General features: G+C 41.2%; 2 pseudogenes across 1 annotated transcript; one reads left to right on the top strand and one right to left on the bottom strand.

Moving 5' to 3' along the window:
• LOC128592270 (activating signal cointegrator 1-like) overlaps positions 1-25,906 on the top strand; it is a 78,066-nt pseudogene extending 52,160 nt beyond the window's left edge.
• On the bottom strand, positions 8,212-8,934 carry LOC128592271 (cyclin-dependent kinases regulatory subunit 1-like; annotated as a pseudogene). The gene has a single exon (XR_008381826.1). The product of XR_008381826.1 is annotated as a cyclin-dependent kinases regulatory subunit 1-like (transcript).
• Positions 25,907-27,832: the final 1,926 nt, after the last annotated feature.

Here is a 27,832-nt window from a genome sequence, read left to right as displayed (position 1 = left end):
TACTGTCTGAAAGAGGAAAGAGAAGGGGCAGGGATGCCAGTGCCATCCCCCCTACCAAGAGGGAACAGAATTCTTACCATGGACCTCTGCTGAGAAAAGGTGGCGTTCAAAGGCAATCAGCCCTCTGTCCTACTGGCTCATTGGCTGAGAGCCAGGCCTGTCAGGATCTAGCTTAACTAACCGGGAGGGATTGTTTTGAAGAGGAGATGGAGGTCACTAATCAGGGCAGCCCATATTTGGCCATCTCAGCACTTTAGACATGATGTTAGACATCCAAGCTGATGAAAATCAAACACAAATGTTCAGTAAGGGCAGCTGGTCACTATTAAGAAAGCAGATTCCCCCCATAGTATTCTTTGGATGAATTCAAGTGAAGGATGTTTCACAGTGTCCTACTGATATGATAAATGATCCAGTAAGTCATGACACAGTGTAATGTAAATTTTTAACACAAGCCAGAATTTGTCATTTAACTAGAATGTTGCTTAAAATGAGTATACAGTGTTCTCCTATCCTAATGATAGCCTCAGGCTAGTTAAGGCAGCATTTCACTTCTTTGTAATCAGGTCAAGCAACCATGTACTGCACAGTCAGCAAGCTTTTACTGAACACCTATTATGTGCTGGTCTGCTTCTGACTCAGAATCTTAATTCTGTCTCCACTCACTATGGTATTTTTTAATACAAAAATTAAAACTAAAAGTGTATGCTCAGGGTGGCACCTGTGGCTCAGTGAGTAGGGCACTGGCCCCATATACTGAGAGTTGTGGGTTCGAACCCAGCCCCAGCCAAACTGCAACAAAAAAATAGCTGAGCGTTGTGGCAGGCACCTGTAGTCCCAGCTACTTGGGAGGCTGAGGCAAGAGAATCACCTGAGGTGTGACACTGTGGCACTCTACTGAGGGTACAAAGTAAAATTCCATCTCTATAAAAAAAAAGTATGCTTTTAAGTTATTTGTGAATTAGTGATCTATTATTCTGTACGCTGGCAAAGAGAAAATTACCCAGGCAATTTCTACTCCTATTTCAATTTAAAAAAATTTTACTTCTGGAAATATAGTTCTGAATTAAAAAGAACAGCTGAAGGTCCCTGCTGATATGGACATGTCATACTATGAGGGGAAATAGACAAAAAGCAGATAAATAACTGAACACAATCACTTTAGATCATTAGATGTGCTAGGAAGAAACTAAAATAGGATGTTATGATAGAGTCTGACTGTCAAAGAGTCAAGGACAACTGTTTAGTGGTCATGGAAGAGCCATGAACTGTATCCTCCAGTCACATGGTCTCCTGGATCCCTGAGTGTGGCCTTATGACTGAAGGATTTGTTCTGTGAAGTTTGGATTTGGTTGAGGGACTGCACTTGGGGACCTGGAGGGCCACGTGTGGCCTTGAGACCACAGGTTCCCCAGCCCTGGATGAGGAAGGCTCCAGCCATGCAAAGTCAGAACCTGAGAAGCAGCCAGGGAAACCCCAAGAGGAGTAAGCTTGGTGTGCCCCAGGAATAGGGCAGCATAAGTGCGGGGCTGCCAGGCAGAAGGGACATGGGAGTGAGGGACCAGAGGCAGGGAGAGAACGCAAGTGCTATAGACCATCGTAAAACATAACTGGGAAGGACTCAGTGCTTTAAAAGAAGAGATCAACATCATTTATATTTTGAATTTATCGTTCTCGCTGGTTACAGAAGACCAGTGGAAAGAAGACCAGCTTAGAGGAACTGAAGCAAGAGACTGATAGCAGTGACATGAGGTAAAGTGGATGGACTGGAGCTGTCTTGGAGGCAGACCCTCCAAACTTACTAGGAACTAGATACAGGGGCAGGGGAAGGGTAGGAAATCAGGAAAATGTTTAGGTTTGATGATACTGTTTACTGAGATAGAGACTTGAATTCATGGCAGAGGGGAGGAATAGATTGGAGATGAAGGCAGGAGCCACGCCTTCTTCCTTGCCAGCTGTGGTCCATGGGAGACTTCTATTGGACATTTGGCTGAAAACATGAAGCTTGGGGAAATAAGAACACGTGTGATTGGTATATAAAAGATACACAAAGCTCTGGGAGGAGAGTAGGAAGGAGGAGGAGAGAAATGGGGCACTCTAGCATTTAGAGGTCCAGGCGAGTCTGTCAAAGCAATAGATGCAGCTGCTGCCAGCGCACTCTAAATGGAGGCCAACCCCAGGCATAAAATGCGTGGTATGGAGGACTCAAACGTGGCAGGGACTTGCTGAAAGCACCAGCACTCTGACATGTTAACTTCTGTGGTGACAATTAAGACAAAACCCATTTTGTCTGAGTTAGCAAATATTATGGAAAAGTAAACAAAGAACTTTATTCCATGAGGGTATTTATAACAAGCGCCCATCTCGCATCACTGATGACCTTGTAAGCAGTTCTGCAGGGACTGTGATTTGCCTCAGTCTGGGTGGGGGGGTGTGCACCCTGGGGTGGGTTCAGGGAATGTACAGCACACCTGTGTTTATTCAAGATTTTCAGAGTCCTGTTTGGTAATACTGAGTCATTTCCCCATGGTTTGCAAAAGTGGAAGATGGGTGGGGATCTTACATAGGGCTATGGAATCTCTGGATTAGTTCTACGGATGTGATGGTCCCATTTACTCAGTTCCTAATAACCAAACCCTTAGTTTTCTGCCTGGATCGCTCTCACGTTAATATGATGTGTAAGGCACAGTGAAGCCAGCCAGGACAGAGTCCAGTGGCTACAGAGGTGAGCGTGGAGCTTGGAGCCAGGCCCATCTGTGTCCGAATCCCAGCTCTGCCACTTTCTGGCTGTGTGTCCTGAGACAAGTTATCCAAGTTCCAGTTTCCTCATCTATGAAATGAAGACAACACTTTACTTGTTGTGAGATTTAAGGAGGTGCCACGTGTTGAGTGACTCAGAGCGTAGCTAGGAGGTGCTCAATAAATACTAGTTACTTCTCCTTTTATCTTAATATCTTGTAGTTATGCACTATAACCCGTTAACATCCCCAAGAAATCCTAACTCTGGCCCTGTTAGCTTCATTATTTTTTGAATGCAAAAATTAAAACTAAAATGTTATACTTTTATGTCATTTCTGAAGTCTGTGATCCTTTTTATGAGCTGGCAGAGAGAAAATTGGCCAGGCAATTTCTCTTGCTATTTCAGTAGGAGAGATTCTCAGTCAGTGAGCAGCATTCCTTCTGAGTCTGGTTACTTTCCTCAACACTCCCAAGCTTCTAGTAACTTCAGTATTGACATTCTAGAATGCTCATTAAGAACACAGAAACTTCCTATTAGCTCCTTGCCAGATTTCTGTACATGACTATGTACACAGCATAGTCATTTGTCACCGAGACATTGTCACTTCTTTCATATAATTTATTAATTCAGCCAGCAGATACTGATGCCCTGCTGAGGGCTTGGCATGGGGCAGACACTAGTGTGACAAGATAAGTAAAAGAGACCTAGTGTCTGCTCTCAACTCTTGCACAGCCAAGATTAACCAATTCTTTCAGTGGCAGAGAAGTGACTTTCCTTCCCTGCTGTATTCCCAAGAGGATTTTTACTCAGACAAAAATGCAACTTGTGTAAGATTCCTGGAATTGCTTAGAAATATAAATTAAAGGTTATTGCCATCTTTCCCAGACAGCTTTCTCTTTAATCAGAGAAAGGGACCTGCTTGCTTTGTGTGTGCATGTTTTAATTACAAAAATAATACATGCTTGCTTTTCAAATGTATTTAATCTCCTCTAAAATGGGAAGCTTCTCCTCTTTGCTACAGGAGAAGTGATTAACTGCTAGAATTTAATGTCTATACTTCCAGACTTTTTTCTAGGCAAATACAAATGCATGTCTCTGAATCCTCAGCCCCACCCCCATGCACATGTAGTGTTTTGCTTGTTTTGTTTTTACAAAGATAATATCACACTTACATACCTTTCTATAACTTGATTTTTAACACAGCAATATATTGGCTATGTTACCATTTTGGTATATTTACCTGTTTTATCAGTGGACTGCACAATAACCATGGAATAAATAAATCATGGTTTTTTTTTTTAAAACGTTCTTCTACTTATAGAACTTTAGATCGTTTCCAATTTATTGTTATTATAGACAGTTACTTAGTAAATACCCTTATACATATATATTTTCACATGGTGTGAGTGTATCTTGTAGGATAGAACCCTGGAAGTGAAATTAATAAGTGAAAGAGGTTGTGCATTTTAGCTTTTTTTTGCAGTTTTTTTTCTTTTTTTTTTCTTTGGCTGGGGCTGGGCTTGAACCTGCCACCTCTGGTGTATGGGGCTGGCGCCCTACTCCTTTGAGTCACAGGTGCTGCCCTGGGGGGTTGTGCATTTTAAACTTTTATAATGTGAAATTGCTTTCAAAAGAGGCAACACCCAACTTAGGTCCCTATAAGCACAATTTGAGAACGTTCATTTTCTCCTTCCCTAATACTGAATATTGTCATTCTTAATGTTTGTCAATCTGAAAGGCAAAAAATGGGATTTAATTTTAGTTTACAGCCTCTGGTTCCACTCTAACATGTGTTAAAAATTATGGAGGCCATTGTTTAGAATCAAACTGCTACATTAGACCCCAACAAACCAGACTAAACCCAAGTGGACTCACTTATGCTGAATGTCACGTGATCAAGGTAAAATTTTAAGGAAGTAGATAGATCCCCAAACAGACCAGTTTTTTTCATGAAAACAGGAGCTTTTAATATAAATGAGTCCATGTAACAAGAAAATCTCCTCTGCTTTAACCCTTACCAAAAAAAATAAGCTGAAGTAACCTGACTTTAACCAATAAGCCTACTTCACTAGTAATCACGATGAACTGCTGGAAGCTGAGTGTGGACTAGTGCGACAGTGAAAAATACCTGGAACCCCATCCTAGGCAGACTTCTCTTACAATCTTGAGGTTTTTCTCCACCAAGAGCCCCGTCAGATTCTCAGGGTGAGGAGCTGAAAAAGATCCCCTTGTGATCCTAGCAGGGAGCTATAAGAGAAGCAAAGTGTAACCTTTCCAGATTCTTCTCCGTAACAAAAGCCCACTCTCCGAGAGTAAAGACTTTGCTGCAATAATCCACCCCCCACCCTTATCTACAGTTTTCATGGTTTCAGTCACCTGTGGTACAGTACAATAAGATGTTTTGAGAGAGAGAGATATCATATTCACATAACTTTTATTACAGTATAGATACATATAGTTATAATTATTCCATTATTAGTTATGGTTGTTCAACTCTTACTGTTTCTAATTTATGAAATAAACTTTATCACAGGTATGTGTGCATAAAAACATAGTGTACATAGGGTTGGGAGCTGTCTGAAATTTCAGGCATCCACTGGGGGTCTTGGCACATGTCCTCTTTAGATAAGTGGGGACTACTGTATAAGGCAATATTGAAACCTTACCACACTTGGCTTAGGGGATTTTTTCTACTTCAGTCCCTAGTCTTTCTGTCCTACCTAAAAGAAACAAAACCAAAACCAAAACAGACATAGTCAATAGGGCACTGAGAATGGATATGTTGTCTATGTGGGAGGGGGTAGGAGGCAGTGTTGGATGATACTCAGAGAGGATAGACAGAAACCCTTGTACAGGCCACACCTCTTAGGCACTGGCCCACTAAAAGACTGAGATTTAATCAGAAGATTCTAGAACACTTCCCCTTTCATACTTTACCACCACACCAACAACCTTTAGTGGATTACAGCTGGAAGAACGGAAAGACCCAGACTCTTTCTGGCGGTACAAAGGGAGGGAGCCTCAAAGCCAAGAGGGGAGGCTCTAGAACTTATAACTGCAACAAACATTAAATATAGCCTAACTCCAGGCCAGATTAACATAAATCCTCACACCAAGGGCCTGTTTACCTCAGTACCTATTACAGATACACAGTGTCTGCCTATCAAAAACAAAAGTACAAGGCATACTAAAAGAAAAAAAAATACACAATCAGAAAGCACAGAGTAATTGTCAAAACCTGTTGGAATTATCAGACAAGGAATTTTAAATAACTGATTTATATGTTAAGGGCTTGAATGAAAAAAAAAATAAACAGCATGTAATATCAAATGGTCAGTGTCAGCAGAGATATGGAAACTGTAAGAATTAAAAGGAAATATCAGCATTGAAAAATGGTAACAGAAATGAAGACTTGTCTTCAATAGGTTCATCTATTGGACATGGCCAGAGAAAGAATTGGCGGGTGTGAAGCTAGTTCAGCAAGAGACTTCCTGAATTGACCAACCAAGAGAAAAAGAATTAGAAAAACCCAGAACATTGAGGAAATGTAGAGTATCAAAAGGAGAAACAGACACAAAATTGAAATACTGGAAAAAGAGAACTAAAAATATGATTAAATATTTGAAGTAAATATTGTCCTGGCAAATTAGATTACCAGACATATGAACCACCTATTTAGTATCAAGTCATTGCTGGATTTAAAAAGGAGATTTGTTAATCCAGGTACGAATTTTGTGTATTCTTATCATGTGTGTTTGAATATCTGATCATTACAGCCCTCAATCCCTTGGTAGGAACAGCCTGGAGAATTTCTTCTGGTGAAAGAGTTAATGGATTATTTAAACTCAAAGATAAGTAATCTTTTCAGGGCATGAAGGGTTGAGAGTAAAGATACAGAAAACATCAATAATATAGAATAAAACCACCTCCAGAAATCAGGCATATGGTACAATTTTTTTTTTTACAATAACATTTGTTTTATTCTGCAAATTCTTACATATCCTTACTAAATGGATATATACACATCACAGGGAAAACAATATGACTCTTTGTTAACAGATGATGAAATGGTATGAATCATGAGAAAAATGAATTTTAAAAAATTCAAAGGGTTCTCATTCACCAAGGTTCAGCTTTCAGAATGTGAGGCGTTTTTGTAATTGCATGATTGCCACGAGGCCTTCATGCAAATATTCTGATTTTCCTAGTTGAGAATTTTCAGCATCAGCTCATCAGCCGTGTGCTGCCATATGACTTACCCTGCCTGAGTTATAACAGCCAGCCAGCACTGTATTCAAACAGGACCCAAAACACTTCAGCATCTCTCACCAGGTCCAGAGGGTTTCAGAAACCTTTGAGGCTGATGGTGCCATTGAGCAAAGCCTTCTGTTCAAAGAGCAGAATCTTCCCAATAAATGTGATTGTCCTTCATTCCAGGCACACTCTTTTCCTTGTTGTTAAATTGAAATCACTCCTTTCTCCCTAACATATTTAGGAACATCCCACTCAGTGGATCTTCCCCAAAATAGCCACTATGCTTACACATCTCCTACAGAGGTTTTTTTTATTGTTGGGGATTCATTGAGGGTCCTACAGAGGTTTTAATGACTGAGCATTAAAAGCCAGAGCCTAAGATGAGCCCAGGATGTCCCAAAGTCTGCTCAAGGAGCCTGCCTGTTGAACGTGGCAGGGAGTTTCTGTCTTAAGGAGCTAGGCACGCCATCATCTGAGAGAGAGGCAAACCCTGAAATGTTCACAGCAGGCTGCGGCTGAATGTTTCCTGTCTTCTTCAGAAGATAAGCTGGAGTAGTTTTGTTTTCTCTGATTTTTAAAAACCTGTTCAACAAAACATGAAGGGGAGGGGAGACAAGTTGAAAAATAATTCCATGTTGTTTCTTATGCCCCAAACACTTTCAGACAAGCACTGGTGTGCAAAGCTATACTCAGCCGTCTCACCAGGTGAGGGGATGAGCCTGAAAGTCCCTGAACTGAGGTGAGAAGGCTGGTGCAAAAAGAGAAAATAAACCTGAAACCCAGTCTTAATTTAGGCCCAGAAACTGTGCCTACACCAGTCCAGAAAAGCAGAGAATTTGCCCTCTTTTTTTAATCCCCAAAGTTCTGTTTCTTCACCGAACTATGAAGAACCACAGACTATTCAAAATGAATTACAGAAAATCCACAGTTCTCAGCACCAATTTTTTCTTTTTTTTTTTTTGAGACAGAGTCTCACTTGGTCATCCTCAGTAGAGTGCCATGGCATCTTAGCTCACAGCAGTCTCAAACTCTTGGGCTCACATGATTCTCATGCCTCAGCTTCCCAAGAAGCTGGGATACAGATGCCCCACAACACCCGGCTATTTTTAGAAACGGGGTCTGGCTCAGGCAATCCACCTGCCTCAACCTCCCAAGTGCTGGGATTATAGGCATGAGCCACCGTAGCTGGCCTCTCAGCACTGATTTTTTTTTTTTTTTAAGATTATAAAAACTTCTTCTTTAATCAAGATTTTTTAACATGAAACAGATTTCTTGAATAAAATGGAAAGTTTCCAATACATTGAAACAAATCCACAAGTCACCACACATAAAACACCCAGCAGGAAAAAGCAAAACATCAAATTTACACAGTCCCTGTAATAGCCATGGTCTTATTCTCAGGTACTCCCTCTATCTCTAAGTGCATTTTGGACACAGAGGATAAGGTGGCTCTGGGGCCACACTCCCCTGAGGCTGTGGCCTTCACCTGGCTGGGCTGTGGTGGTCGGCTCTACTCAGGAAGTAAAGCAGTAACCAGGACATTCAAACAGTGTGTTGAAGAAAGTGAGAAACAAGAAGGCAATGTAATAATGTTATCAGAAAGATATTAGAAAGGACAGCTGTTTAAAGCTTCAGGCTGAAAAGTGGCTTGGCAGCTTCATTACTTTGGCTTCTTGGGTAGTGGGCGCCGGAACAGCAAGATGTGAGGTTCTGGTTCATGGATCATATAATGGACCCATCCCTGACTCTGCTGAACACCAAGATTCCTCCACTCAGATTCAGACATCAAATGTGTTTTAGGGACCAGCTTGGCTATATCCTTGGGCAACATGACATTGCCGGTACTCGAATTCCTCGTCGTCGTATTTGTCCAAATAGTAAATTTGTTTGTGTGACATGATCGCTCCGCCTGCTTCAACCCCGCGCCGCCAACCTCACAGATCTCCAGCACTGATTTTTAAATAACACATTTAGTCAGATAATGGAGAGTCATATAGCATCTATAAATCTAAAAATCCATGCTTTCAAAAAAAATGTGTAGCTTTCTATCCTTAATTCCAAGAAAACATTGAGAGCTGTTTATTTTTCAATATTGGCATCATTTCAGTGGCATCTTTTAAAGGTTTCCTTTCACTGGTGAAAGACAGTGATTCATCTTGCCCTGACGAAGGCAAACCCACGACAGACTTGCTGGTTCTCTGAGAGATAGAGGCGAACCCACGACAGATTTGCTGGTTCTTTGAGAGGTAGAGGCAGAGACACTTGTCACCCAACACTTTTCCTTCTTAGTTTGATGGATAGTTTTTATCAAACGCCTTCTGAAGAAACGGCAACGTCTATCCTGAAATTTCCTTTGCAGGAATCCATTTCAAAGAACACATCTGATCTTAAGTAATAGTTTCTCATTTGTGAGAAGGCTGCAGTCCTTTTTGTTTGCTTTTCTATTGATTTCCACACCTCTGTTTGTCCTTCAGTGAGTACGGGAGCCATGGCTCTATGTGACCCCTGGTCGTGAGTTCAGATCTACACAGGGGTGGTACAGAGTTTCCTGGCTCTGAAACATGCGTGAGCACACAAAGCTCTCTTTACTTTTCAATCTCAGGATCAGTGAATTTATTGAGCTAGTGCTGACATAAAAAATGAAATGAAACATCTGAGTCTAACAGCTGCACAAAATTTGGACTCATGTAAACTGGTCTGACATCACACATTCTGCATGTGGGTTCCATGAGTATTCTCCATATGGTGCTAATACAATAACATGCCTACAAAGTCCCTGTGGTTTATGGCATGATGAACTCCAGAGCTGAGGAAATGAAGCCAGGAAGCCTACGCCATTAACTGAATGGAGCTGGCTTCGATAATGTCTCATTCTCACTGAGCTAGTCAGTCGGACTAGGAATCAGAAGCCAATGGGGCCTGGTACCAGTACTAAGCTTTATGCAGTGGGTATTTGTCCCCACTCCTGTAAAGGGGCAGGAGAGAGGTCGCACAGTTGTTTTTGCCTTTCTCCATAGAAAAGTAGCTGGGTACGTGTAAAGGGTTAGATAGGTGAATAAATGAAGCCAGCTTACTCCTTATAGGCAGTCAGAGAAAGGCAGGTGAAAAGAAAGAGGACATGGGAATATTTCAGTACAAAATCCTGGCAAGATAACAGCAATCCTTTGTTGCAAGGCCCACGGTAGCACTAATCAGATCAGTGACACGCCATAGTGACCCACAGCTACAAACAAAAACCACACATGTTTTCTTTCTTCTGCTAAAGACAGGGGCTACAGGCTTTGGCAAATAGTTCTGTGTTGCTCTGACAGGCTATACATGTGGCCTAGAAAAAAGGCTGTTCTTATTTTTTTTTAAAAGACTCAAAGCCACCTGATTATCTGTTGGCCAATTAACCATATAGAAGACTTTTGGAAAATAGCTAGCGGCAGCTTGGCTTTCCCTATTTGCTCAGCAGAGCTGGATAGCTTGCACCTCTCACCCTCAGTTGCCAGGACCAGAGACTGCACGCTGCAAGTGCGGCATTAGAAACAAAGTCAGCTGACAGATTTTCAAGGTCAGAGAACTTATAAAATGCAGTACCCATTTGCCCAAGAAAATTATTAAGTGGATACCTCAGGCAGGGAACCCCCAGGGATTTTGAGCAGCACCTGTGGGGTACATGTGACAGGACCTCCCGGCTGTGCTGCACACTGTCATCACACAGGCTGGAGGAGAGCTAGTCCAAGAGGTGTAAAGGATGTGGAGGAAGTTTGCACAGGTGATATTTGAAGTCTGAGGAAGAGCAGTCATAAGGAAGGGGAGAAAAAAGAAAGCGGAGATCAGAGGAGGATCAGGAAGTTACTGAACACTCTCAAAGTGCTGTCAGAATTTTATTTATTTATTTATTTATTTATTCATTTATTTATAGTCATTTATTCTGAGACAGTCTCTCTGTTGCCCTGGGTAGAGTGCTGTGGCATCACAGCTCACAGCAACCTTAAACTCCTGGGCTCAAATGATCCTCTTGCCTCAGCCTCCTGAGTAGCTGAGACTACAGGGGCCTTCCATGACACCCAGCTAGTTTTTTTATCTTTAGTAGAGACGGGGGTCTCGGTCTTGCTCAGGCTGGTCTTGAACCCCTGAGCTCAAGTGATCCACCCACCTAAGCCTCCCAGATTGCTAAGATTATGGGCATGAGCCTCTGTGCCTGGCCAAGAATTTTTAAATAGAAAATATGCAATATTACCTAGCTACTTTTTTCCTCTCTAATGATTTCTTTTAACTTTCTTAAAATAAATCATTGGGGCTTGGTGCCTGTGGCTCAAGTGGCTAAGTCTCCAGCCACATACACCTGAGCTGGTGGGTTCGAATCCAGCCCGGGCCCACCAAACAACAATGATGGCTATAACCCAAAAATAGCCAGGCATTGTGGTGGGCGCCTGTAGTCCCAGCTACTTGGGAGGTGGAGGCAGGAGAATCGCTTGAGCCCAGGAATTGGAGGTTGCTATGAGCTGTGATGCCACAGCACCCTACCCAGGGTGACAGCTTGAGGCTCTGTCTCAAAAAAAAAAAAATCTTTGGAAAAATAAAATTATGTTAATAGAAAAATCACTTCATGAGCAATTATTACTACAATTTATTTACTGTGAAGATGAGAAACTCCTGTGATTATAACTGACACTTAAGCAAAAGAGGTCATCGTAATAATGGAGTCATTGTACAGCACATTTTAAAGCCAGTTTCAAACTTTGGGTTTATTGTGACCATCAGGCTATTGCTGTCCTCCATCACAATGGTCCATGCAGAGATGATTGTCAAAGAAAAGCAAATGGGTTTGGGAGGAATTCAAGTCTTCTAATCCTGGGGCCCCGGTGGTAGCTTAGATCCACCCCACTGCTGCTGAGATCAGAAAGTCTATTTTGAAGCTCTATGCAGGTTCTAGAGCCTTCTCTAATTACCCCAAATGGAATTAAACCAACTATACAGCGTTAATGAACTGTGTGGCCACATCTGCCTCTGCCAGGCAGGCTGCAGCCCTGCCGCACGCTGTTAGGTTACCACACAGTAATTATCTTTCAGTTTTTTCTGCACATTCTTTTCCAAACAGGGAAGCCCTGCCAACTTGTCAACAGGGTATTTACTCTCAAAAATGAAGTTACTTTTGTTGCCTGAGAATGCCCATAATCACTTTCTCATGGACTTAGGAATGGAAGCAGGATTGTACCTTTTCAACTGCCTATTTAAAGGAGAGAGAAAAAAAAAATCTCTGTAAGCTAGCTTCTTTGGTGATTGTAGTAATGCAAGCTTCTCCGATTTAAACCAGAGATCAAGAAATGTCACCCTTCTCAGCTGGTTGGGAAGAAAAAAAACATGCAGGTGGATGGTGTGAAATTTAAGCAGACTTGTGAAAGAACTAATCCATGTGGGGAGCTTTCCACCAGAGAGGTGTTTTAACAGCTCTCTGGTAATTTCCTGTTTTGGTTTGCCCACTTCATGTTAATGCATGAGGCAGCGTGCAGCAGAAAGAGGAAGGGTTTGGAGGCCAAGTGTCCCTGCCCGCCACTCTGAGGGAGGCCACTTATTGCTCTGTGCCGTAGTTTCTACATCTGCCAATCGGGGGTAATGACATCTAACTCAGTGAGCTGCTGTGAGAAGTTACATGACAGAGAACATAGAAGTGCGTGTGTCACGGCTTGCTACTTGCCACAGCTGTGTGCTTTGTGCCAATTTAATCTCTGCGCCGTGGTTTCTTCATCTGTAACATGGAGGTAACAGTAATACCTCCTCCTCTGAGGGTGGCAAAGATTGAATAAATTAACATATGTAAAGTACTTACTTAGTGCTCCAGTCTGTGTTTAGTCATTTCTATTTATCAGATGCTATACATGTTTTTTTTTTTTTCAGGTGTTCTTCAATTTACACTAATTTAAATACAACAGAACATGTATTTATCACTCAGCTATTACTGAATATTTTGTGCAAAGCACTAAGATAGGTGCTGGATACCAATTAAATCCAGGGGATGGTTATCTATTTTGCAAAAGGAAATAGTGGTAAGGCAATGCTTTACGTCAGCAATTCACGTTGACCGCACCTACTGTTGTTTTCAACACAGCGCAGAATACAGAAGACAGGAGATACCAGATTAGTTCATACTAAGCCCACTTAGTGAGAACAATTTAGACCAAAATGTAAGACATAGGTATCACTTGTCAGTGATTTCAGTTTTGGGTGATTTATTATTATTATTATAATTTACCAGTATTTCCTAAAACTTTCTACCGACCATGTAGAAAGTTTTAGAAAATACTGGTAAATAATAACAGTAACAATAATAATAACAATAACTCATTCATTCATATATGTATGAACTTTTGCATATGTACTTTATTCTGTTGGTTATAATCTAATATTGGACTCTCATTATTTATTATTTGCTCAAATTCTTCCAGTTTTGATTATTGGGAGCTCTTTCAGATTGGTTCCTGTGCAACATATATGTGTGTGTGTGTGTATATATATAAAACACAATTTTTTAAAAAGAATTTTCTTACATTTAAACACCACAGATCTCCAGGCAAACCTTCACACTTTCGTTTCCACTGCCCCCAGCCCTGAATGTACATGTAGGTGTACACACTATCTCAATCTATATATCTGTATTTCTGTACCTAGATGTATATTTTAATTTTTTAGATTGAAAATGGAATATACAAAAGAATTTACACCATGACCAAATCACATTGATCTAAGAAATGTAATATTGGTTCAAATTTTAAAAATCAATCAATGTAAGGCATTATATTAACAGATTAAAAAAGAGATGCAGAAAGGGAGTATGACAAAATTTCATATGCATTCATCATAAAACGCTCATTAAAGTACAAATAAAAGGAAATATCCTTAATGTAAGAAAAGATATCTACAAAACACCTATAGCTAACATCATACTTAATGGTAAGAAACTGAATACATTTTTCCCTAAAAATGTACAAGACATTTTTAGAACAAGACAAGGATATCTTCTTTCACAACTTCCATTTAATATCACACCGAAAAATATTAGTTGTTCCAATAAGGCAAGATGTGGAAATAAAAGGGATCGCTATTCACAGATAACTGCCTGTATAGATATTCCTTAAAAATCTACACAAAAGCCCCTAGAACTAATAAAGGAATTTAGTGAAGTCTCAGGGTACTAAGTCAATGCACACAAATCAAAGGTATTTCTATACCCTAGCATTGTAAAATTGGAATTTAAAATTCAAATAACAATACCACTTAGAATAGCACAAAAAATAAACCTGAAACAAATTATGTGGGATATGTACACGGAAAAGTACAACACACCAAAGAGGAAAACATTATAAGATCCAAGTAAGTGGAGAAATATACCATATTCATAGATGAGAAGATTCAATATTGTTAAAACGTTAATTCATCTCAATTTGTTATGTAAATTGAGAGTCCAATCAAAATTCCTACAGACTTTTATGTAGTTCCTGTTACTAGTTTAAAAATTTATATAGAAAGTCAAAGAAAATAGAATTGCCAAAAACTTTGAAGACTTTCTACCAAATTTCAAGGGCAATAGAGAAAGGATAGACATACTTATCAATGAAACAGAAGAGAGGGCCAGCACAGTGGCTCAACACCTGTAATCTTAGCACTCTGGGGGGGCCGAGGCAGGTGGATGGCTTGAGCTGAAGAGTTTGGAACCAGCCTAAGCAAGAACGAGACCCCATCTCTGAAAATAATGGGCATCATGACAGGTGCCTGTAGTTCCAGCTACTTGGGAGGCTGAAGCAAGAGAATCACTTGTGCCCAAGAATTGGAGGTTGCTGTGAGCTGATGACATGGCACTCTACCAAGGGTGACAAAGTGAGACTCTGTCTAAAAAAGGTAAAAATAAATTTAAAAAAAAAGAAAAAAAACAGAAGAGAGAAACCAGAAATAAACCCACATAAACATAGTCCATTGACTTTTGATAATAATGTAAATACAGTTCAATAGAGACAAGAGCGTCTCATTAAATCAATGGTGCAGGAACAACTGAATGTCCACATCTTAGTTCATCCAGGCTATTACATCAAAATGCCATAGACTGGGTGGCTCATAAATAACAAAAATTTTTTGTTCACAGTTCTGTAATCTGGGAAGTTCAAGATCAAAGTGCTGGCAGGTTTGGTGTCTAGTGAGGGCCTCCTAATTCATAAAAAGCCATTATTTCACTATCAGTTCACAGCAAAATCCCATTTAGGGGGTCCTCTCCCTCCTTACTGAATCATCTCTGAATGGCCCTCCTTCCCAATACCATCATCTTGGGGGTTAGAATTTCAACATAGAAATTAATTTGGAGGAAAACACAAACATTCAGGCTATAGCAGTCCATATGTTTTAAAAAAGAACTTCAGTTTGTAAGTCACACCTTATATAAAATTCACTCAAAATGGATCATAGAACCTAAACATAAAGCTTAAAAATCATAAAACTTCTCAGAAAAAATACAGGAGAAAGTGGTATGTATGACCTTTGGTTAAGTCAGTAAATCTGAACGGGTATCAACTTTATACTTTAAGGAAGATTTTGACAGTGTCTGGAACATCTTTAATTGTCATTAAAGACACAACTGTGTGTGAGTGTGTGTGTGGTGAGCATGTCCCTAATCAAATAGGCTTGGGCAGAAAGACAAATATAGCATAATCTCACTTAATATGTAGAATCCAAAGAAGTTGAACTCATGGAAATATAGAGAGTAGAATGAGTTACCAGGGACTGGGAGGTATTGGTCAAAGGGTACAAAGTTTTAGTTAGAGAAGATGAATAAGTTCTGGAGATCTATTACATGGTATGTTGACTATAGTTAACAATAATGTACCACATATTTGAAATTTTTTAAGAGTCAGTGTCCTAACTACAAGAAAAAAAAAAAGGATAAATATGGTGATGGATATGTTAATTAATTTCACTTAATCATTTATCAAAACATCATTCTATAAATATATATATAATTTTTGTTAATTATACCTTAATAAAGCTGGGATGGAAAATAATAAAAAAGAAATAAAATAGAATTTCCTGTCAGATAGTTCCAACATCTGTATCATATTTAAATATGATTATGATGATTGCTTTGTCTTTTAGGAGTGTGGGGTGTTTGTTTAGCCTTTTCATATGTCTTGTAATTTTCTGTTGAAAGCTAGTCATTTTGTGTAGGATAGTAGAATCTGAGGTCAACAGTTTTTCAGCTCTTTTTTTTGAGACCGAGTCTCAAGCTGTCCCCCTGGCTAGAGTGCTATGGCATCACAGCTCACAGCAACCTCCAACTCATGGACTCAAGCGATTCTCCTGCCTCTGCCTCCCAAGTAGCTAGGACTACAAGCACCTTACACAACACCCGGCTATTTTTTGGTTGCAGCCATCATTGTTCTTTGGGGGGCCTGGGCTGGATTCGAACTTGCCAGCTTAGGTGTACGTGGCTGGCGCCTTAGCCTCTTGAGCCACAGGCGCTGAGTCAGTTTTTCAGTTTTGATATGGGGATGTCTTTCCTTCTGCTAGATCATTAATGTAGAGGTTTTAATTAATCTAGGTTTGGGTTGGCATTCTTGTCCTCAATTCAACATAGGCTTAAATTCTTATAGACATACATTTTGTTTGAAGTAGCAGTGAGTTTATCAGAGCAATGTCTGTGTTCTAAATTTTAGTTCTTCCCTCTCTATTAGACCTCAGAAAGAGTCTCTTTGCCCATCTCTCCCCAGTAGTATTCTGCTGTTACTTGTTATTTGAAGCCTCTTTGCTTGATACCAGGAAACAGGTGGTGTTCTCTGTTTTGAATAAGCCTCCGTCTTAGTTATATGCCATATCTTTGGGCTGGGGGAAGGGCATGGCTTTTAGTTCTCTTGCTCCTACCTTAGCTGTATTTATGAGCCGAGTGTGTAATCCCATCCCTCCCTAGGTTTTCTTTTTGTTCCCTTTGCAATGAGTGTTCACCAATGACCTGCTTATTGCCCTTTCCCTCTACAGATTAAGACTTTCTTCCTTGGAGATAGGACAAATGGATCCAGCTGAAGTTTCTTGATCCTCCTATAAAGATTGTTCTAACCCTTTCTCAGTTCTGCAATGTGAACACCTATTGGTGGTATAATCCAAGAGCCCGCAAGAGGTGCAGATCCCCCAAATTCTGTCACCCTCATCCCCAAGGGGTTTCATACTCACCCACCAGTTTATACTTAGTCTTTATCAGCTTATCAAGTACAGTCATGTATTACTTAATGATGAGGCTACATTCTGAGAAATGCATCATTTGGCGAATTCATCATTATGCAAGTATCTTAGACTGCACTTACACAAACCTAGATGGTACATCCCACTACACACTCAGGCTATATGGTATAGCCTATTGCTCCTAGGCTGCAAACCCTGGGCAGCATGTTACTATGCCGAATACTGTAGCAGTTACAACACAATGGCAAACATTTGTGCATCTAAACATATCTAAATATAGTAAAGGTACAGTAAAAATACACTATTATAATCATGTGGGCCCACTATCATTTGTGCAGTCCATCATTGACCAAAGTGGTATCATATGGCATGTGATTGTATTCAGCTGAACTCTTCTTACTGGTGTCCAGTAGCATCTGCCTCAAGTAAGCATTTTGCCTTTCTTTTCTTTCTGTAAACATTACCTCTCCTTAGATTTTGGCCGTTGTTTGCTCTGAAACTTTAGCTCTCTGATAGTTTCAAAAAATGTGAATTTCATGTTAGCCCAATAACTTTCATTGTCAATGTGAGAATGATGTTTCTTCTAGCTCTCTACATCTCAGAGTGGAAGCCCTTGCCTTTAATTTTTAGTGACTGCACTTTATTCCATTCACTGAATGTGTAATATATTATTTAGCTAATCCCAATCCCTTATTATTATACTTTTAGGCAATTTTCTGTTTTTTCCTATTATAAACAAGATTAAATGACCCTTGTAGGTGTCTTAGTCCATTTGCTTTGCTATAGAAGTATATCTGAAGCTGGGCAATTTATAAAGACATGAGGTTTATTTGGCTTACAGATCTACAGGCTGTGCAGGAACTGGTGAGGACTTTGGGCTGCTTCCACTCATGGTGGAGCTGGTGGGTAGAGATCACATGGCCAGACTGGAAGCAAAGGGGAGGCAAGCTGCCAGACTCTCTTTAATGATCAGCTCTCATGTAAACTAAGAGTGAGAACTCACTCATTACCTGGAGGATAACACCAGGCCATTCACAGGGATCTACCCCCATGGTCCAAAGACCTCCCATTAGGCCCCCACCTCCAAAACTGGGGATCATATTTCAACATGAGGTTTGGAGGAGTCAAATATCCAAACTGTGGCAATGGAAGAAAACATTTCCCGATGAGGAGACAATATAAATAGTCCCACATCCTATAGACTTTATATACACTTTGCGCAGTCTGCACAAGCACATGTTGGGACTGAAAAAGGCTTACACTAATGAATTTGGTCACAGATGTTTTTCTTATTCTCATTTTAGAATAAATACTACCCAAATCAGATTATCTAGGTCAGTGGTTCTCACCTTCCTAATGCCATGACCCTTTAATACAGTTCTTCATGTTGTGGTGATCCCCAACCATAAAATTATTTTCATTGCTATATGGTTGGGGGTCACCACAACATGAGGAATTGTATTAAAGGGTTGCAGCATTAGGAAGGTTGAGAACCACTGATCTAGGTGATTAGCACAATGGGTTTGATTTGAAAATAGGCAGCCTATAGCTGGGTTGTTCCCTGCTAACCAGAACCAACTTAGTTTATGTGCTCCACCCAGCCCAGGAAGGGAGTTTCTCCTTCACCCAACCAAACAGTGGTCAGTGTTTGGGTAGAAAGGAAGATGCATTCCAGCTGTTCTGAAAAACGAAGAAAAGCAGAAAATGTTCTTTTCTTTTTTTTCTTCTTCTTCAGTGAAATGAGCTGACATTCTAGTAGGACAGTCTGTCTTGAATCAGAAAGGGCTTAACTGAATCGCAACAGGAAATAGCTCCAGTTCCAGCCCAGCTTGCTCCAGATCCTAATGGGTGAATACAGCATCTCCTCCCCAATTCCTTCAACTCTGGATCTGACAGGTGGCTACTCTGAAGGGCCCTGGCAAAGCAGTGTTAAACTTTGCCTTTGGGATTTCTGCTGTCATGATAGCCTAAAGAAGAATGAATAGTTGTCAAAGGAAGAAGCAATATCAGGAAACCCTGCCTCTAAATGTAGCTAATTTCTATTTAATTGGCCAGTAACTAGATTTAAAATAAATACCAGTTGGTAATCAAAAACAGGAGGTTAAAGGATGAGCAATTGTGTAAGCAAGATAGAATTACTAGACCAAAACAATGTTGGGGGAAAGTGGACAGGCGTGCTGCCTCAGAGGAAACATGGTTGGGAGAGGAGGAACTGTCACAGATGTGGGCCTTGCGATCTCATAAAGATTTATATCAGCCTCTACTTGTGTTTGTTAGCCATCAACAGAACTGATTTTAATCACCAACTGGTCTTTAATTATAAACCATTTGTTCTTTTATTACATAAAAATTAAAAACACATGTAATGGGCAATTTAAAACTGCTGAATGGGATGAGTTTGGCACATCTGATGCATCCCTAGAATCAGAGGCAGAGATGGGGTAGGTTTCCAGAAAACCCTTCAGCCCCTCCCTGGGTACTTGCTGACCCCCTGACTGCTGGCAGTATGGGCTTGCAGCAACCATAGCTGCTCCCCCCAGGGGAAGAATGTAAAATTCACAGAGCTGGGAGGAGCTACCCCCTTCCCGCTGCCAAAGTGTCTCTTGCATTTATAATCACTGCCTTTCTGTACCACCCAAGATGAACTAATGTGTCTTGTAAAGGCTCATTCTGTTGCTCATTCTGTGCACTTTGGCATTGAAGGGGGTCAGGGGAAAGAAAGGGAAGGGGAAAGGTACAAAACGGCTTGAGTAGGATCCCTAGGCTGTGAGCAATAGTTTTCCTTTGAGGAAGATCTTTTCAGTTAAACTTAAACTCTTATCCTATTTATCTCCAAAATACGAAGTTCTAACAATTAAATTCAAGAACTTGCCACTGTGAACGTATGTTGTCAGCACTGTACAAACAACTCTGTAAAGTTTCATAACCTTGGTATATCAGCACCTCACAGCTGTGTTCATGTCCATGTGTGACAGTGTCTTGCTGAGTGGTGTTCATTATTGTTGCGTGTTTTTGTGTGCTGTCATGACACTGTTGGAGCTTGAGTTGGAACCAACTCAGCAACCAACAAATGTTTGTCAAATTCTTGTTAAATTTAGCAAGAGTGGAAGTGAAATCAAAGTTGTGTTAGTCCAAGTTTATGGGGATAATGTCATGAAGAAAATGGAAGTGTACAAATGGATTAAAGATTTTTCTGAGGGGAGAGAAAGTGTCACTGATGAAGAGAGGTCAGGGCAGCCAGTAATGAGCAGAACTGACAAGAATATTGCAAAAGTCATCTGATTGTAGATCAAAATCATCAACTGACTGTGAGAAACTCAGACTGAGTAAACACTGATAGAGAAACATAAAATTCTTAACTGAAAATGTTGGCATGAGAAAGGTATGTGCAAAAATGGTTCCAAAGGAGCTCACTGATGAACAAAAGCAAAGGAGAATCACAGTTTGTCAAGACCTTTTGGAGAGGCAAAGTGATGTTTTGGGCCATGTGATCAGTAGTGAGGAAATCTGGGTATACCAATACAACCCTGAAACAAAGTGTCAACGTGCACAGGGCAAGTCAGCCAACTCTGTATTTCCATCAGTCCAAATATAGGGTCAAAACAATGTTTACTCATTATGAATTTATACCACCTGTCCAGTTTTATACACTGGACAGTTTATACACCTGGACAGTTTATACCACCTGGACACCATGTTTACTATTTGGAAGAGCTGAAAAGGCTCTATTGAAAAGTTAGACAAAAACAACCTGAACTTTTTGCCAACAATTCGTGGCTCTTGCATCACAACCATGCACCAGCTCACAGGGCACTGTCTGCGAGGGAGTTATTAGCCAGCAAACAAATAACTGTATTGGAACACCCTCCCTACTCACCTGATCTAGCCCACAATGACTTCTTTCTTTACCTAAAGATAAAGGAAATATTGAAAGAAAGACATTTTAGTGACATTCATGACATCAAGGGTAATATGGTGACAGCTCTGGAGGCTATTCCAGAAAAAGAGTTTCAAAATTGCTTTGAAGGAAAGACTAGGCACTGTTGTCAGTGCACAGCTTCCCAAAGGGGAGTTCTTCAAAGGTGACCATAGTGATATTCGGTAATGAGGCGTGTAGCACTTTTTTCTAGGAAGAGTTCAGGAACTTAATTGTCAGACCTTTGTATGGGCTGTGCCTCTCTCCTAATCAGGATGAAATTATGTCTTCCTTTTATTCATTAGAAAATGAGTTTGCTTTTTTGTAAAGACTAAATTCACAACACTACTTACTGTTTATTGGATTCACTTGGAAGCCATGCATTGTCAGCACAGGGACTGAAAGGCCCTGTGAGCATCAGATAAGTCAAAGGACTCCGCCTGTGGGGTGAGGTGAGTGGCGCTGCCAGGGATGTTAAAGCACTTGGTACAATGAGGACTAAGAAGGCATTTACTGTTTTCCTAAGAGCCCCAGCTAAATGAATCATAGCACACAATACCCCTGTAAGGTAAAATAATGGCTCCTGGTATTTTGAAAGCAATCAGTGATCCACAAAGAGGAAGGTAATGTCCCCCAGAACCAAGATGAAAGCCCTGACATTGAGGGAAGTTCCACTCCCTTCCTGTCTTCAAAGGCCAGCCTGTCTGTATCCAGGCAGATCTTGGGAGAGCCAAGCTTGGTTAGAGTGGCCCACAGGAATGGGAAGCCGCTGCACAGCCAAGGCTGCTGGGCACAGGCTTCTGGGATGGTGGGGATAGGGACTTGGTGGGGGGACAGAGGTTTTGTTTGCTAATTGCATATTCACTTTGTAAGTGGTCAAGCGGCAGCCAGGCCTCCTGCTCAGGGTCTCAAACCCAGTGGAGGCTGGCTTTGCCCCCGGCCACCCACACACTGGCACGCCTGTGCACATGGAAGCCAGCTCCCTTTCTGTGTGAGTCCTAGTGTGGATTCCTAGTCACATCTGCACAGCCAGAGCAAAAGCCTGTCATTTCCTTAGAATCCATCCTCTGCATCAGAGCTTCAGATAAGTGATTTATTTATTTATTTATTTATTTATTCATTTTTTTCAGGTCTCATCATCTGATTGTGGAGGAAGGCTGGATTTTCACGGTGGAAAGAGATTGGGTGAATTATTTGAAAAATAAGCCTGTGAGTGCTATAGAGAAACATGGCATGCCTTTCATCTGGGGCCTCTCCAAGCAAAAGCAAAGGAGAAGATGTTTTAATCCTGAAAACAAAGAAGCACTTCACCTCCCATGTGTTGGGTGGGAACTGTAAAACAAGACACAGTCAAAATAATCATTAAGGCCACACCAAGTCTGCCCAAAGCTGGGAGCACATTCCCAGGAACCTGCTGGGCTGTGGCAGTGGCACATGTGGTCAGTCTCCTTTCTCTGTCACCAAAGAGCTCATTTCACCACAGTGAAGACGTCTGAACACTATATTGACTAAAACTGAGGGACCAAGCTAGAGGGTAAACAAATTTGGGGTGCTGTGTTTTAATTGTGTTCATTTTATACGTATATGGAATCATTTAAAATACTTTTTTTTTAAATGCCCCAGAAATTCAGCAACTTAAGGGAACTCTTAAGTATGAATGTGTCACAGCAACATTTGGACACTATAAAGATTAGTTCAGGAACTAGCAGTGAGAAAGGAGAGAAGGGACAACTTTTCTTAACTGTAACATTTCAACAGCTGAATACCAAGATCAAAACCAAGAGCACACATAAAAATGCCTGTTGTGAAGAGCCCACAAAAAGCTGACTGTTGGCCTCCATAATGTGGGTAGTTCATGTTTTCATCTTATCAAGTAAAAATATGCCCAAATTCTCAAGTAGGCATTCAGTTAGTAAGAGGGAGTGAGGGGTGGGGAAGTGTGTTCTCATTTGGCCAATCCTTTGCAGATTGTCCTAGTCAAAGATCCTCGAAGTCTGGGCTACAAGAAAGAAGTGCCCTCTGCCTGGTGATTGAGGCTTCATAGGGATCAGCTTTCAGCGGAGCGAGGCCTGGGAGAACAAAGGGCAGGCTTCAACTGCCTGTGCTCTGCAGGGCCCTGTGCAGGGAGCTCCATTCCAACGCCCATCACATGGCTTCTGGGGCATCAAAGCTTTTTAATGATTCTGACTTTGAATATCAAATTGAAATGAAAAGTACATTTCAGAAGGATGGGCTCTTCTCACAGGGCCGAACATTCTCTATGCAAACGGGTCAGCCAGGCACTAGCTCTCAAGCTGTCGTCCTCAGCTTTGGGAGGACACAGGACAGCCCATCACCTGCTCCAAAATGTACCGATGGTTGCTTTCCCTCCTCCCTTTCCTCCCCCCAAGAAAGTAGAATTTAATTGATCTAGGTGTAGCCTGGGCATCGGGGTATTTTAAAGCTCTCTGAGTGATTATATTATGAAGGCAAGGTTGAGAACAGCTACAGAGTGATTTAACACAGCATTCAAGGCCTCTTGTGACCTAGCACCAGGCTACCTTTCCAACTTCTTCTTCCCCTGCCTCTTCTCAGCCTGTATATAAGCCACAGAGACATTCTCACTGCCCTGAATATACTTGGTTCTGGCCACCTGCCATATTAGCCAAAATGCAGAGACAGGGATGGGGCCTCCAAATTATTTGTCAGAAGGCCAGGATTCTGGAGAACAGTGAGAGCAACCTCTCCAAGACTGTTTCTCTTCTTCCCTTTCCAAATAACAGTTTTATATATAAAAGTTAAAAGCAAGAACTGTACTAACCGTTATCTTAACTAACATTTATCTTAAACCACAGTAATCGCCATAACCCATGACACATAATAAACAGTAATTGACATAACCCCTGCCCTGGAACAACATTTCTAATTAAAAAGTTAATCCCCTAAACCAACTGCCCTAAACTATTCGAGATACACACTTTCAGGTTAAAGCTGAGTTTACAAAACAAGAACAGGAGACACGAGGTAAAGGTCACTTAGGACCTAAAGCGACGGGCCAGCTGTGTCAGCCGCAGCCCAGCTGACTCCATCTTATTCTCACTACACGTGCGTCTGCATTCACATTTCCAGGCTTTCTCTCTCACACCCACATTATTTCAGCCTGGGCCCAGTTCCAGGGTCCTCTCCTCCTCTGGGAAACCTCCTCTGGCAACTTCACCTTCACTACCACAGTGTCCTGTCACCTGGCTCTGGGGGCACCTGTGACATCTCTATGGCAGCACCTCTCACATCACACAAAGGCCTTCTGCTTCCCTCTCCAACAAAGCCTGGACCCTTTGTAGTTGTGGCAATGAGCCCATGGCAGGCGGGGTACCGGCTTCTATCAGAGCTTGTGGAACGCACGTTGTGTTGTAAGTTGTTGATACTGACCACACCGAACACAGTTCTCAGAATGGGCAGCCCCTGGGAGATTCTGAGTCAGTAATTTGGAAATGTGAGATGTGTATCTTTGCTACTCAAAGTGTGGTCCATATGCCAGCGGCTACCTGATCTGAGAACTTGGTACACATTTAGAATCTGTATTTTAACGAGATCTCCAGGCAATTCACATATATATTACAGTTTGAGCGATATTTTTAAATAAGCTCTCAGATGGCCAGTCTGCCTACCAGCATTTGGGACCCACTATTCTAGAACTTTATTTACTGACAGTAGTGGACCCTATGTGATTGCCTACTGATTCCTTTTATTCTTACTTTTCCCTTCCTAACAAACCCCTAATTTTGTTTTGAAGGCCTGTGCCTTGGAGAAGTTTGACCCCACCTCTTGTGCCAAAAATGGGCCTGATTGGTCAAAGGAACATCCCATTCCCCTGGCAAGGGATTGGTGCAAAAATGGACACGTGGCCAAATTCAGGTCAATGAAATGCGAGTCTGCTGGAAGCAATGCAGAAAAAGTGTCTTCTGGTGAATCCCAGTCTGTACCAGTCCCCTCCTCAGGGGTGCAGCCTCACAGAAGAAGGCTTTCCATCCAGCAGGGCTGGGACTAGAGTTCAATCCTTTCAACACCAGTTGCGAATCCAGGAACAAGAATTTCAAGAAGGCTTTGATGGTGGCTGTTGCCCCTCTATACATCAGCCCTGGGCTCCTCTGCTTGTCAGAGGAATTAAAAGGGTGAAGGGAAGATCCTGGTACACCTCCGATAGAGGATGACTTTGGATAGCAGCCACAGCCCCCAAACCCTCCCGTCAAGAAGTCTCAGAACTCCAGGCTACATATCATCTTTGTGTGCAAGATGTAGAATTTCCCAATGAACATCCATCAGGTTGTCTTCTGGGCTGTGTGGACTTCTAATATGTGCTTATCTCAGCAGCAACTCAACCAGCAGTTTCCAGACATCAGTCAAGAATCTGATTCTCCATTTGTTTTTATCTGCAAAAATCCCTAGGAAATGGTTGTGACACTTCCTTTTAAAGGAAATCCAAAAATCTGGAAACTGGATTCCAAGAACTATCAAGGAGCAAAGATGGGGTTAACGAAGCAGAACAAAGCTGTCTGACACAGGAGGAACGGAACCAGGCATCATAGTGGAGTTGTGTAAACTAAAATTGCTGTCCGGTGGCCCTTCAGCATTGAGGCAGTAGAAATCTAAAGACTTGGTATCAGCCTTGAATCTCTCAGAACTTAAAATCTTACCAAAATCTGTTTATTTTAGTTAAAGAGTGGGATTCTTAATCTATGTAGTGGGTCAAAATCTTTGAATACATTCTTTGTAAAAATCTATTTAAAGAAAAAAGAAAGAAAATGTTTCTTTCAGAAGAGACAGTATGTGTGTGTATGTGTGTGTGTGTGTGGGGGGCTGTCTCTACTTTAAGACACTGTCCTGCCTGTGATGTCTTGGGGACACTGCTGCTGTCTTCCACCTGTCTAATGTAGAAAGCCCACGCTGAGGCCTTAGCATAGGAGGTAGAAAGGATCAGGGTCTTACATTGTTGAACTCTTCTGTCTCTGAACTTCTTGTTATGGAAGGTAATTTTCTTACTGTTGTGAAAGCTGTTTTTGTTCCTTTCAACCAAAAGTATTCATTGATTACACTGAACATCTTACTACCCTGTTTCCCCGAAAATAAGACATCCTCCGAAAATAAGACCTACTTACAGGAAAGATAAGACGTCCCCTGAAAATAAGACCTAGCGCATCATTGGGAGCACACCTTAAAATAAGACACTGTCTTATTTTGGGGGAAACAGGGTATATTTATTCAATCAACAAATATTCAAGCATCTACCATTAGGCCTTATGCTAAGTGAATTATAAATAGTATTTCTAACTCTCAAACAATCTATAAGGTGGGTATTATGTTTTCCATTTTATGGATAAGGAAACTGAAACTTGGAGCAACAAAGTGATCTGTTAAGTCAAAGAGCTACTAGGTGGTGAAGTTGGAACTGGAACCCGGGTCTGTCCAAAGTGCCTGTTCTTTTCACTCTTCTGTGCTGCCTAGTTAGAATAGCCTTATTATGGGAAGTTTTATTTTTTTTATTATTATTTTTTTTGAAACAGAGTCTCAAGCCGTCACCCTGAGTAGAGTACCATGGCGTCACAGCTCACACCAACCTCAAACTCCTGGGCTTAAGCGATTCTTTTGCCTCAGCCTCCCAAGCAGCTGGGACTACAGGTGCTGGCCACATCGCCCAGCCATTTTTTGGTTGTAGTTATCATTGTTGTTTGGCAGGCCCAGGCTGGATTTGAACACGCCAGCTCCAGTGTATGTGGCTGGTGCCCTAGCCGCTTGAGCTAGAGGCGTGGAGCCAATGGGAGGTTTTAGTTGATCAACATTTCTCACATTTTTGGACTTGGGACCACTTTATTCTCTTACAAATTTTGAGGACCCCTCCCCAAGGATTTTTTAAATTTGGATTATATTTATAGATATTTGCCATAAAAAGTTAAAACAGAAATGTGTGTTTATTAATTCATTTAAAAATAACAACCCATTTCATAAGTGACACATTTTTATAAAAAAATAACTATTTTCTAAAATTAAACAAAATACAAGAGTGACATTGTTTTACATTTTTTGCAGAACCCTTTAACACCTGATTTCGTGGAGACAGCTGGAGCCTCTCTGCTTCTGGATTCCGTCTCTTGTGATACATGGTTGTGGCTGAAGTATACAAAGACAATCTAACTTCCAGATAAGTCACTGGAAAAAGGAGCAGTTCATGAACTTTTTCAGATAATTGTGTATATACTTTGACATTACAACAAAACTGTACAAGTGGTAGTTTTTTTGTTGTTGTTGTTGAGCTTTGGGGGGATTTATTGAGAGCAGGTTTGTACCAAAAGGGTGCTGGGCTGTCTTTGTCAGGTGTCACAGCTGGTGGTCTCTTTATTGCCATCAGTTGGTTGGCCAGACCGCAACAACCACAATGGCCATGGGTAGCAATAAAATCATCATGATCATCACACGAGAGGCTGACTTCCAGTCCATGATGTTCATGTGCCTGGTTTCCATGCAAAGTTTTTCATCTGTGTTCTCTACTACCCTGTTTCCCTGAAAATAAGACATCCCCCGAAAATAAGACCTACTCACAGGAAAGATAAGACGTCCCCTGAAAATAAGACCTAGCACATCTTTAGGAGCACACCTTAATATAAGACACTGTCTTATTTGCAGGGAAACAGGGTAGATTGGCAAGGTTGTCAATTATCTCATTTAGTTCATTCCCAATTTCC

The sequence above is a fragment of the Nycticebus coucang genome, chromosome 8 (genome assembly GCF_027406575.1).
Source record: "Nycticebus coucang isolate mNycCou1 chromosome 8, mNycCou1.pri, whole genome shotgun sequence".
NCBI lineage: Eukaryota > Metazoa > Chordata > Mammalia > Primates > Lorisidae > Nycticebus > Nycticebus coucang.
This window is presented reverse-complemented; position numbering and strand designations above follow the sequence as displayed.